At 45.9% G+C, this 10,360-nt stretch overlaps 1 pseudogene; it reads right to left on the reverse strand.

Annotated features, from left to right (window-relative positions):
• Positions 1-2,397: 2,397 nt before the first annotated feature.
• Positions 2,398-10,037, reverse strand: LOC123170761 (uncharacterized; annotated as a pseudogene).
• Positions 10,038-10,360: the final 323 nt, after the last annotated feature.

Consider the following 10,360-nt stretch of genomic DNA (forward strand, 5'->3'; position numbering starts at 1 on the left):
GCTCTATAGGTTGCAGCATAATGATACACATGAATGATTTTTTTTCCTTTTCTACTGGATTAATTTATCTGGTTTTTTTTTTCACGCGGCGTGTAACTACACTTGTACGACTTCCCAGTTGTGTGCAAAGTATGTTCACAGGCCGTCCACTACTGCATTTGCATAATATTTTAAAATAGAAATGCAATAAAAAGTCTAGAATAAAACGTAAAATGAGATAAATATAAAAGTGAAAGAAAATGGGAAGGAAGAAAGAAAAATATATACTCAAGTGAGCTAGAGGAGATTTAATTCTCATTTAGATCGAAGATAGCCACACCCATAAACTAATGCTACACATTGATTATAAAGATTTATTGGGCTCTATAGGTTGCTGCATAATGATACACATTAATGATTTTTGTTTTTTTCCTATTCTACCGAATTATTTTATCTGGGTTCTATATTTTTCTCACGCCACGCGTAACTACACTTGCATGACTGCCCGCTGATGTCCACAAGCCGTCCAGGACTGCATTTGCATTTTTTAAATAGTTGAAAATAAAACGTAAGACGAGAAAAATATATAAGAGAAAGAAAATGGAAAGGAGGAATGAAAATTATACTCATGTGAACTAGATGAGATTTAATTCTCATTTAGATCAGAGATATCCGCACCCATAAACTAATGCTACACATTGATTTTAAGGATTCATTGGCTTCTACAGGTTGCTGCATAATGATACACATTAATTTCTGAAGATATGCTGCATGCACAGTATATTTTCAGTTTTCAGTTTGGCTACTACTCCTTGGCAGGGCCGTTCTATAAAAGCCATTCTTGTGTTCCTTTGATACACACAGAGGTTGCAGAGCGCGCAGACAGAGATCGAGCAAACATGAAGAACACACCAACCATCTTCACCCTCGCCGTCTCTCTCGGGGCAATCGCCCTGCTTTCCGGCAGCACCGACGCCACCACATGCGCCGGCGACCCGTCCATGTCCGTTGCCGACGCGTGCCACAAGACGAGCGCCTGGCAGGGCCAGCGCGAGCTGGAGCTCTGCCGGCAGACGCTGCGCGGCGCACGGGACGGCCTCACGGCCAGCGCCTACGGCATCATCGCCGTGAGGGCCGCCCTTGAGTCGTCCGAGGCCACCGAGGGCGCCGGCAAGAAGCTGGCGCAGGACCCGAAGATCTCCGAGGACGTGCGGGCGGTGTACCAAACCTGCGTGGACATGTACGGCTTCGCGCGCGCCGACGTCGCCGCCATGGAAGGCGCGCTGAAGGCCTGCTCGCTCGCCGACTTCCGGCGCTTCTGGGAGGGCGCACTCGCCTCGGTGGATTACTGCGCGCGGAAGCTGCGGCTCGTCGACGGCGACGTGCTCCGCCGCACGGTGGAGGCGGACAGGGAGAGGATCTTGCTCGCTTTCATCCTGGGAGGGCTTTCTTTTCCGAAATGATAGTATGCCTGGATGTGGAGATGTGGACTTTGGGTCGATAATAATTCGGTGGTAACCCAATGGATCTGCGGGGGTATTGGTATTTTTCAAAATAGCATGTCTAGATTTGGTTGAAAGGCGTTTCAAAAGAAAAAAAAGTACTGACAAAATTGATTGAGACATGTCATCTTCTGGAATGCGGTAGCATGTGCTTCTCGCATTTATTTTTGATTCGACTCCACTCGCTTTGAGCTGAGCTGAAAAGGCGTTGTCGACGAGGCATGTGAATTCGGGATATTGTAGCATCTGTTTCTCAAGTGTCATCCCGCTGAGACTTGAGAGCCGATGATCAGGCGCATCCCGCTGGCAACGGAAATGCACCAAGACCTCAACACATTATCGCCCGTCAGCGGCCATCTCGTACGCACACAGCACGTACCAAGCACCATCCTGCTGAGGTGTTCCCAATAAACTTTGTGCAAATTCACAGGGTGAATTCGCACCCTTCGCTCAGATCTCACGGATCGAGCAATCAGAGCCGGATACAATGGTGGATATTGATGAATCAGTGGAGGTGTAAGGGCGGCTTTGAATGCCAAATGTCAGCGACCTTGTGCTTAATTAGTTCGCTCAATCATGTGCGTACTAGGAAAATACAGCCAGCAAGGTGTCATCCGTACTATCCATCCTACTCTTCCCTGTTTCCATACTCAACTGTAGTTTCTCTGTTCGACCTAATTGTCAGAAAGAAATTCCAGCAAGGCATTTGTAATACTAGTTGCCAAATAAAATGCCAAAACTGAAGAAATCACGTAGCGGTAAGGGCAGTAAAATGGACAGTTTGGGCCCACGCAAGAGCATTAGCTTACCATCTATACAGCTCAGAACTCACAGTTTTTTAGACGAAGGGGAGAAAACTGGCACGGAGCGAGCATACAGCACTGTGTTATCCATTGCATAGCACGCAAGGGTTCCAAGTCCCCAAGATCATCAACACTACAAGCAGCTTAATAAACCCCTCCAATATACAGGTTCCTCCCAACATTACAATGCCAAGGATTAAGCTAAACTCCATATTCCGCAACGGCGTACATGTAGCTGATGATAACAAGATCCCCCAACAGTCTAAGGCAAGGCACTCGTAGTTCCGACAACACCTTCTAAAAGATACTGATCCATCCAAAGTTAAAAGGACATAACAGATAACACTGAGCCATGTAAAAACAACAACCAAATAATGCAAGACATCCATCAGATTTTGCCCAAAGTGTGGTTGAGCAAGTAGTAAACACGAGCCTCACAGCAGTCCCCAAAATGAGATGTCAGGAAACTACCACCCTATGCCTCCAAAACAACGTCTGTCTGACAATAGAGATACCTGCAAAGCAAATTGTAAACATGAACCTTGCCAATCTCTTGCAATAACTTTGAAAACGGATTAAACACTAGGGACATCTGGATACTGCTATGGAGAGAATGGGTGACATGGAAACAACTGGTTTTCCCCCTTCTCTTTTTGAGCTCCATATAAGTACAAGTAAACAGAAACATGAGTTCAGACATAAATAACAGCACAATCACATTCCCATCCACATTGTTTTGGAACAGTTACAAAAATGAGATGCCATATGAAAGCTGCAATATGCTTTGTTTATTTTCTGTTGCGACAATAAATGAAGCAAGAGGGTTCACCATAATCTTTGGAACAGTTTAGCAAAGATCAGCTGCTGATAAAATTTCACCATAATGAATGAAGATGGCTCATCATAACCAAAACTGGGCATCTGCTAACCTCAACTACCGTTATCGCCGTGTATTCACACTCTGAACTTTAAATTTGTAATAATAAATCGCTCAGGTGAATTAAAAACTAGTGTTACTCAATAGAATTGGCAGCTGGCAGACATATGCACCAAGTAGTACTTACTTTTCTAAATAACACAATGCTGACATTGCAAGAGAAATGGACTGTGATGGATAATACATGAAGATAGGTTATGAGAAAGTACCAAGATAGGAATTAGCTGGTACACTTCACTTCATCAGCTCTACTTCTACACGCAAAGTCTCCTTTTTGACCATGTCAGGCGGCGTCTCCCTTTTCACAGCGGTCTTCTTGCTCCAATCTTCAACCATGCAAACAGGAATAAACAGTCAATAACAATGTATACATTTGTCTGAATAGTATGCATGGCTTGAAATGGCAAACGAGAATGTGGCATTGAACAGGTTAAAGTAATTAGATGACTGAAACGCATAAGTATCAAATCAAATCAATAACAATAAAAAAATACCATGTTCCCTATGCTGCTCTGGTGCACGATATGGGTAAACTGACATGAAACTTCCAGAAACAAGGATACAGCAATACATTGGTACGAAATGATTATACAAGGCGGTGTACGGTCTCTTAAGGAGCAGCATTATAAGGGAAGAAGCGCGCGGCAAGATGCCATCAACCTCCCAGCAGAAATGGTACGGGATCATGTCAACATTCTGCGTGAGAGGAAGGCTTGTATACATTGTAAAGTATGTTTCAAATATTTAAGCATCGACATGATTCAGATACTGAGCAATACATAATGGAATCATTGGTATAGGATGCAGCATGTATGACAACTCACTGAAGTATCAGGGAAACCTTTACCTACCATCACAAATCAACAGGCTGATATTTTCTCCATATTTTTTTCAAAAAAGAAGTTCAAACCTCCTGGCCTCTGCATCCTTGGATACACACAGCCGAGCGGTCACAAAAAAAAAGGAACAAAAATAGGCAGTCACAACTCACAAGTGACATGCGCTGTGCCTGCCACTAGGATGAGCTTGGTCCATTCTGCTGGGTTTAAAGGGCAGCAAAATAAGAAGATACACTTGGACAGACTCAGCCTGTCACCTAGCTTTTACTCTACTCCTTCAAAATCATATTCTTCCTAGCTTGACTGCACTTCTCTGTGGGCCACAACAGAAAGCCTACAAGCACAATTGTTACTCAAATTCACCCAATTTACAACAAAATTCTAGTACAATTTGTATAAGAGGACCCTACATACACATAATTTCAGAAGATATGTGCCCAATCTTAGAATTGTATAGTAATTATCTTCACCACCTTCATATGCTGGTATTTTTCTCCCTATATGTAATGCACACAGCCGAGCAGTCACAAAAAAAATGTAACAAAAATAAGCAGTTACAAGTGACAGGAGCTGTGCCTACCACTAGGATGAGCTTGGCCCATTCTGATGGGGTTTAAAAGGCAGCAAAATAAGAAGGTACAAATGAACAGACTAGAACAGATTCAGCCTTTCACTGTCTTGGCTGCACCTCTCCCTTCTTAGTATTTGTTTTTTTACGGCTATTTCCCTTTCCATTTAGCAATGGTGGACCACAATAGAAAGGCTACAATTACTATTGTTCCTTAAATTCACCCAATTTACAACAAAATTATTGTACAATTTATATACGGAGGACCTACATAAGCTTCCAAGCACACAATTTCAGAAGATGTGTTAAAACAAAATGTGCCCAATCTGACAATTGTATAGTATACTCTATTCTTCCTAGCATGGATGCATGCACTTCTCCTCTTATATCTAGTTGTAGTTGACCAGAATAGAAAGGGAGCATTACAGTTCCTCAAAAACATCTCAATTTACCCCCAAATTCTAGCACAATTTGTATACAGAGGAGAGGACTGCAAGCACATAATATTTCAGAAGATACGGTGAAAGACGCCTAATTTAACAATTGCAGAGTATACTTATCTTCACCACTTCCATATATAGGTCAATCCAGCGCAACCTGAATTTAAACCCGACTTTCTTGCCGATTTAGTGCGGATTTGTGGAGATGAAACTCTGCCATTACTAGTCGGGGGAGATTTTAATATCATTCGGAGAAGAGAAGAAAAGAATAATGACAATTTTGATGGCCGGTGGTCAATGATGTTTAACATGATTATCGAGAGCCTCAATTTGAGAGAAATTGAGCTCACCGGTAGACAGTTTACATGGGCTAATTCGTTACCTACTCCGACATATGAGAAGTTGGATAGGGTACTTGCTAGTGTGGAGTGGGAACAAAAATATCCCATGGTGTCGGTTCATGCGATGCAAAGAGCGATCTCGGACCATACACCACTCCTTTTAGATTCGGGAGAGGCTACCCATGTTGCAAACAAAAATACCTTCTCCTTCGAGCAAAGTTGGTTTGAGCGAGAAGGATTTATGGAGATGATTGCACGCGAATGGGATTTACCAGTTATGGGTACGACGCATGTCGAGAGATGGCAGAATAAGATTAGACACCTCCGACAATTTCTGAGAGGTTGGGCCAGGAATGAGAGTGGGATTTATAAGAAGAAAAAAGAAAGTCTAACTCAACTCATTGAGGCACTAGATGTAAAAGCTGAAACCACTCTTCTTTCTGTGATTGAGCATCGCACCAAATCAGAGGCTGAGCAAGGCCTACGTGCTCTCTTGAGAGAGGAGGAACTCAAGTGGGCGTTGCGTGCGAAATCGCTTAAAGTTGTACAAGGGGACAACAATACACAGTTCTTCCATATGATTGCAAATGGTAAACATAGGAAGAAGAAGATCATACAGCTTGAACAAGACGAAGGAACAATTGTGGGGCATGAAAATCTGAAATCATATATTTCCAATTATTATAAAAACCTTTTTGGGCCCCCGATTACTTCCACGGTGTCTCTTGATGAGTCGGTGACTGATGATATACCTCAATTACAGGCAGCGGAGAACGATGTTCTCTCGGCACCGTTTACTGAAAAAGAAGTTCATCTGGCCATAACTCAAATGAAGCCGAATAAAGCACCGGGACCAGATGGGTTCCCAGCTGAATTCTATCAGAAATGTTGGCATATCATCAAAGATGATCTTATGCCTATGTTTCACGATTTTTTTGATGGCCATTTGGAGTTGTTTCACCTCAACTTTGGTACTATAACATTATTACCAAAGAGGAATGAGGCGGTCAGAATAGAACAATTTCCGACCCATTTGCCTGCTGAATGTGAGTTTTAAAATTTTTACAAAGGTAGGAACCAATAGATTGACGCAAGTTGCTCACTCAGTGGTTCAACCTAGTCAGACAGCTTTCATGTCTGGACGACACATACTCGAAGGAGTGGTTGTCTTACATGAAACACTCCATGAGATTCATTCAAAGAAACTAGACGGGGTTATCTTAAAAGTGGATTTCGAGAAGGCTTATGATAAAGTAAAATGGCCTTTTCTTCAGCAGGCAATGCGGATGAAGGGTTTTAGTGAAAGCTGGAGGCACCAGGTGGATACTCAAGTCCAAAAAGGTAGTGTCGGAATTAAGGTGAACGATGACATCGTTCACTACTTCCAGACGCATAAGGGGTTGAGACAAGGGGATTCCATGTCACCTCTTCTGTTCAATATTGTGGCAGATATGCTGGCCGTCATTATTGGCAGGGCCAAGCAACATGGCCATGTAGAAGGTCTAGTTCCTCATCTGATTGATGGAGGAGTGTCCATTCTACAATATGCTGATGACACTATCCTTTTCATGGAACATGACATGGCTAAGGCACGTAACATGAAACTTATCTTATGTCTATTCGAACAATTGTCTGGATTAAAAATTAATTTTCATAAGAGCGAGGTGTTCTGCTTTGGGAAGGCTAAAGAAGATGAACATACTTACAGACAATTGTTTGGATGCGAATTAGGTGCTTTACCATTCAGTTACTTGGGTATTCCGATTCACCACCGTAAACTCTCCAATAAGGAATGGAAATGTATTGAAGAACGAATTGAAAAAAAACTCAGTTGTTGGAAGGGTAAGCTGATGTCATATGGCGGTCGACTAGTTTTGATTAACTCCGTATTGACTAGCATGCCAATGTTTTTACTTTCGTTCTTCGAAATTCCGAAAGGGGTCCGCAAGCGGCTTGATTTCTTTCGATCTCGTTTCTTTTGGCAATCTGAGGAGTCCAAGAGGAAGTACCGTCTCGCACGATGGGATATCCTTTGTCGACCTAAAGACCAAGGGGGGCTCGGTATTGAGAACTTGGAAGTTAAGAATAAATGCCTTATGAGCAAATGGTTGTATAGGTTAGAGACAGAGCCGGAGGGCATGTGGTCTCAAATCCTACGCAATAAATACTTGCACTCGAAAGCGCTAGCCCAGGTTACTATCAGACCGAATGATTTACCGTTCTGGAAGGGACTTATGAGAACGAAAGATTTGTTCTTTCGTACGATCAAATTCGTGATTGGCAACGGGATGTCAACAAGATTTTGGGAGGACACGTGGCTAGGAGAGACACCTCTGGCCTTACAATATCCTACCCTTTACAATATTGTGCAACGTAAGGAAGATTACGTAGGTATTGTCTTTCAAAATATTCCCATGAACATCCAGTTCCGACGTACGTTAGTGGGGGAGAGATGGACAGCCTGGATGCACCTGGTTCGGAGATTGATCGAAGTTCGACTCTCCAACGTGCCAGACTCCATGCACTGGACGTTAACTAAAAATGGGATATTTACGGTGAAATCATTTTATACGGATTTGATTAATTCTGGCCCCCTCTCAAGATCACTTCATATTTGGAAGATTAAGGTTCCTTTGCGGATTAAAATTTTCATGTGGTTTGTTCACAAGCAAGTAATACTCACAAAGGATAACCTACTTAAGAGGCGATGGGTAGGAAACTCGCGGTGTTGTTTCTGTGCTCAAGACGAGACAATACAACATTTATTTATTGAATGCCCACTTGCCAAGTTACTTTGGAGAACGATTCATATAGCTTTTAATATCACCCCCCCTATAGATATTGCGTCTTTGTTTGGGACGTGGTTAGCTGGGGTTGAACAGTTCACGGCAGCTCGTATTCGGATTGGAATATGTGCGTTATTATGGGCTATATGAAATTGCAGAAATGATGTGATATTCACTAGACAACACAAGTTAACTTTTTTGCAGGTTATCTTCAGAGCTACAGCTTGGATCCGTATGTGGTCCTTACTCACTCCTATGGACTCCAGGGAGCCTTTGGTTACTGGGTGCAACCAATGGGAGATGGTGGCTCGGGCTATATTCAACCGGTTCGGATGACGGTCGCATAACAGGATAGGAGTCTAGAGAGATTGTCCTCATTATTACCATACCGGTTGTCTTTGTCCGCTTGTACTTTTCAGTTTTTATGCCTTGTGCTCTGCTCCGTTTGCGAGCTGTAAGACCTTTGCGGTGATACTTTCGGGTTTTTTAATAAAAGGGCTGCATGCATCATTATGATGCAGAGGCCGGGGGTATACCTCCATTTCAAAAAAAAAAATATATAGGTCAATCAAACAACTGATCAAGGAGATGAGAGTGTTGGTACCTGCAGAGGGAATCTGGCTTGATTCCAGCCACGTCGGGAGCACACATGGTAGGATGGGGACACTGGGTATAGCAAGACGAGAGCTCCCTGTTATCTTCTCCTTCTCCATGTCCACGCCAAGAAGCTGGTCGCCGCACACAAGGTACACAACATGGCTGTTCAGTGGGTCAATTGCGCCAATCGCCGGCATCTCCTTCAAGGGTTCATCATCCCAAATTGTGGTAAACGCCACCTCGTGGTCCAGCGTCCAGGAGCTCCCACCGTCGTCGAGGGTGAAGGAGCTGACCACATAGGGCTTCTCTTTGGACACCTCGATGTAGCGCAGCTTCCCCTCGCTCTCCCCCATGCGCCGGTAGCGCTTAAGTTTCCTCATGAACACCACGCCTTCGAGGTCAGGCAGCACGCTCCCTCTGGGCAGCTCCACGAACCGGAGCTCCGGCCTCTCGCTGAGCGGGTTCACCGAGACGGCGCCCCAGCTCTCGTCGACCCACCACAAGCGGTCGCCGAAGGGCACCACGGCGCTGTCGATGTGCATCCGCCGACCGGCAGGCAATGGGGACGGCAAGCCCGCCATTTTTTCCCACCTCCCCGTCTCCGAGAGAAACCGGCGCAAGACGAAGCCCTCCTCTTCCCTCTCCCTGCCTCTGGTAGTGAACATCTCAGCTACGGCATACCTGTCAGGGGGGGCGTGCCCGCCTTGGGACTGGGTGAGGAGGCCGATGTGGCGGTAGCGGGAGGTTCGCTTGGTGCCGTCGAGGTCCGGGAGGCGGTAGAGCTCGCCGCTGAGCGGGTTGCAGACGAAGCGCGTGACCTCCGGGCTCGTGTCCACGCCGGTGAAGGAGAAGTTGAGGATCGCGGAGACCAGGGCTTCGCGGTGGTCGCCGTTGGCGGGGACGTCGAACTGGAAGCGGGACTCCCAGAAGCGCACGAGGAGGAGGTCGTCGCTGCTGACGGCAGCGACGGGGCCCGGGACGTCGCCGTGAACGCCGGTCGCGGGGTCAGGGAGGGGCCGCGGGTGATGAAGTGGGCGGGGATGGTGAGGTCGGTGACGAACGGGGGCGCGTCGAGGTGCAGGGTCGCGCCCGGCGCCGGCGCCCCCGACTTGTCGACGTTGGTGAGCTGGATGAGCGCCCACGGGGGCCGCGAGGCGGCCGAGGACGAGGAGAGGGAGCGGCGGAGCCCGCACGCGGCGGCGCCGGAGAGGCGGCGGAGCATTCTGCGTGTGGCGGGGTGCGGGCCGATTTGGTGCGGTGGAGGTGGAGCGAGGAGGATTTTGCTGTGGCTTTTGGTTTTGTACTGCGGTGCACGAGGACCGCCGTGGACTGGTGCCAGTGAAGCGAATGCCCTGCGGTCTGTGGGCTGGTGGTGTTTTGCTTTCCTTCTTTTGAGTTTTGACCCGGCTGTCTGCTCCAATTCGCTCCATGAAGCCAGCAATGATCGGTTGAGACGCCATCCCCTCTGCTTTTGCAGCAGCTCGGGTGAGAAACGCCCGTTCTTTTGATTTATCAAAACATAAGATGTTTTTTTTTGACGCTATGACAATGTCAAAAACCGTCTTGTA

The sequence above is a fragment of the Triticum aestivum genome, chromosome 1D (assembly GCF_018294505.1).
Source record: "Triticum aestivum cultivar Chinese Spring chromosome 1D, IWGSC CS RefSeq v2.1, whole genome shotgun sequence".
NCBI classification, from domain to species: Eukaryota; Viridiplantae; Streptophyta; class Magnoliopsida; order Poales; family Poaceae; genus Triticum; species Triticum aestivum.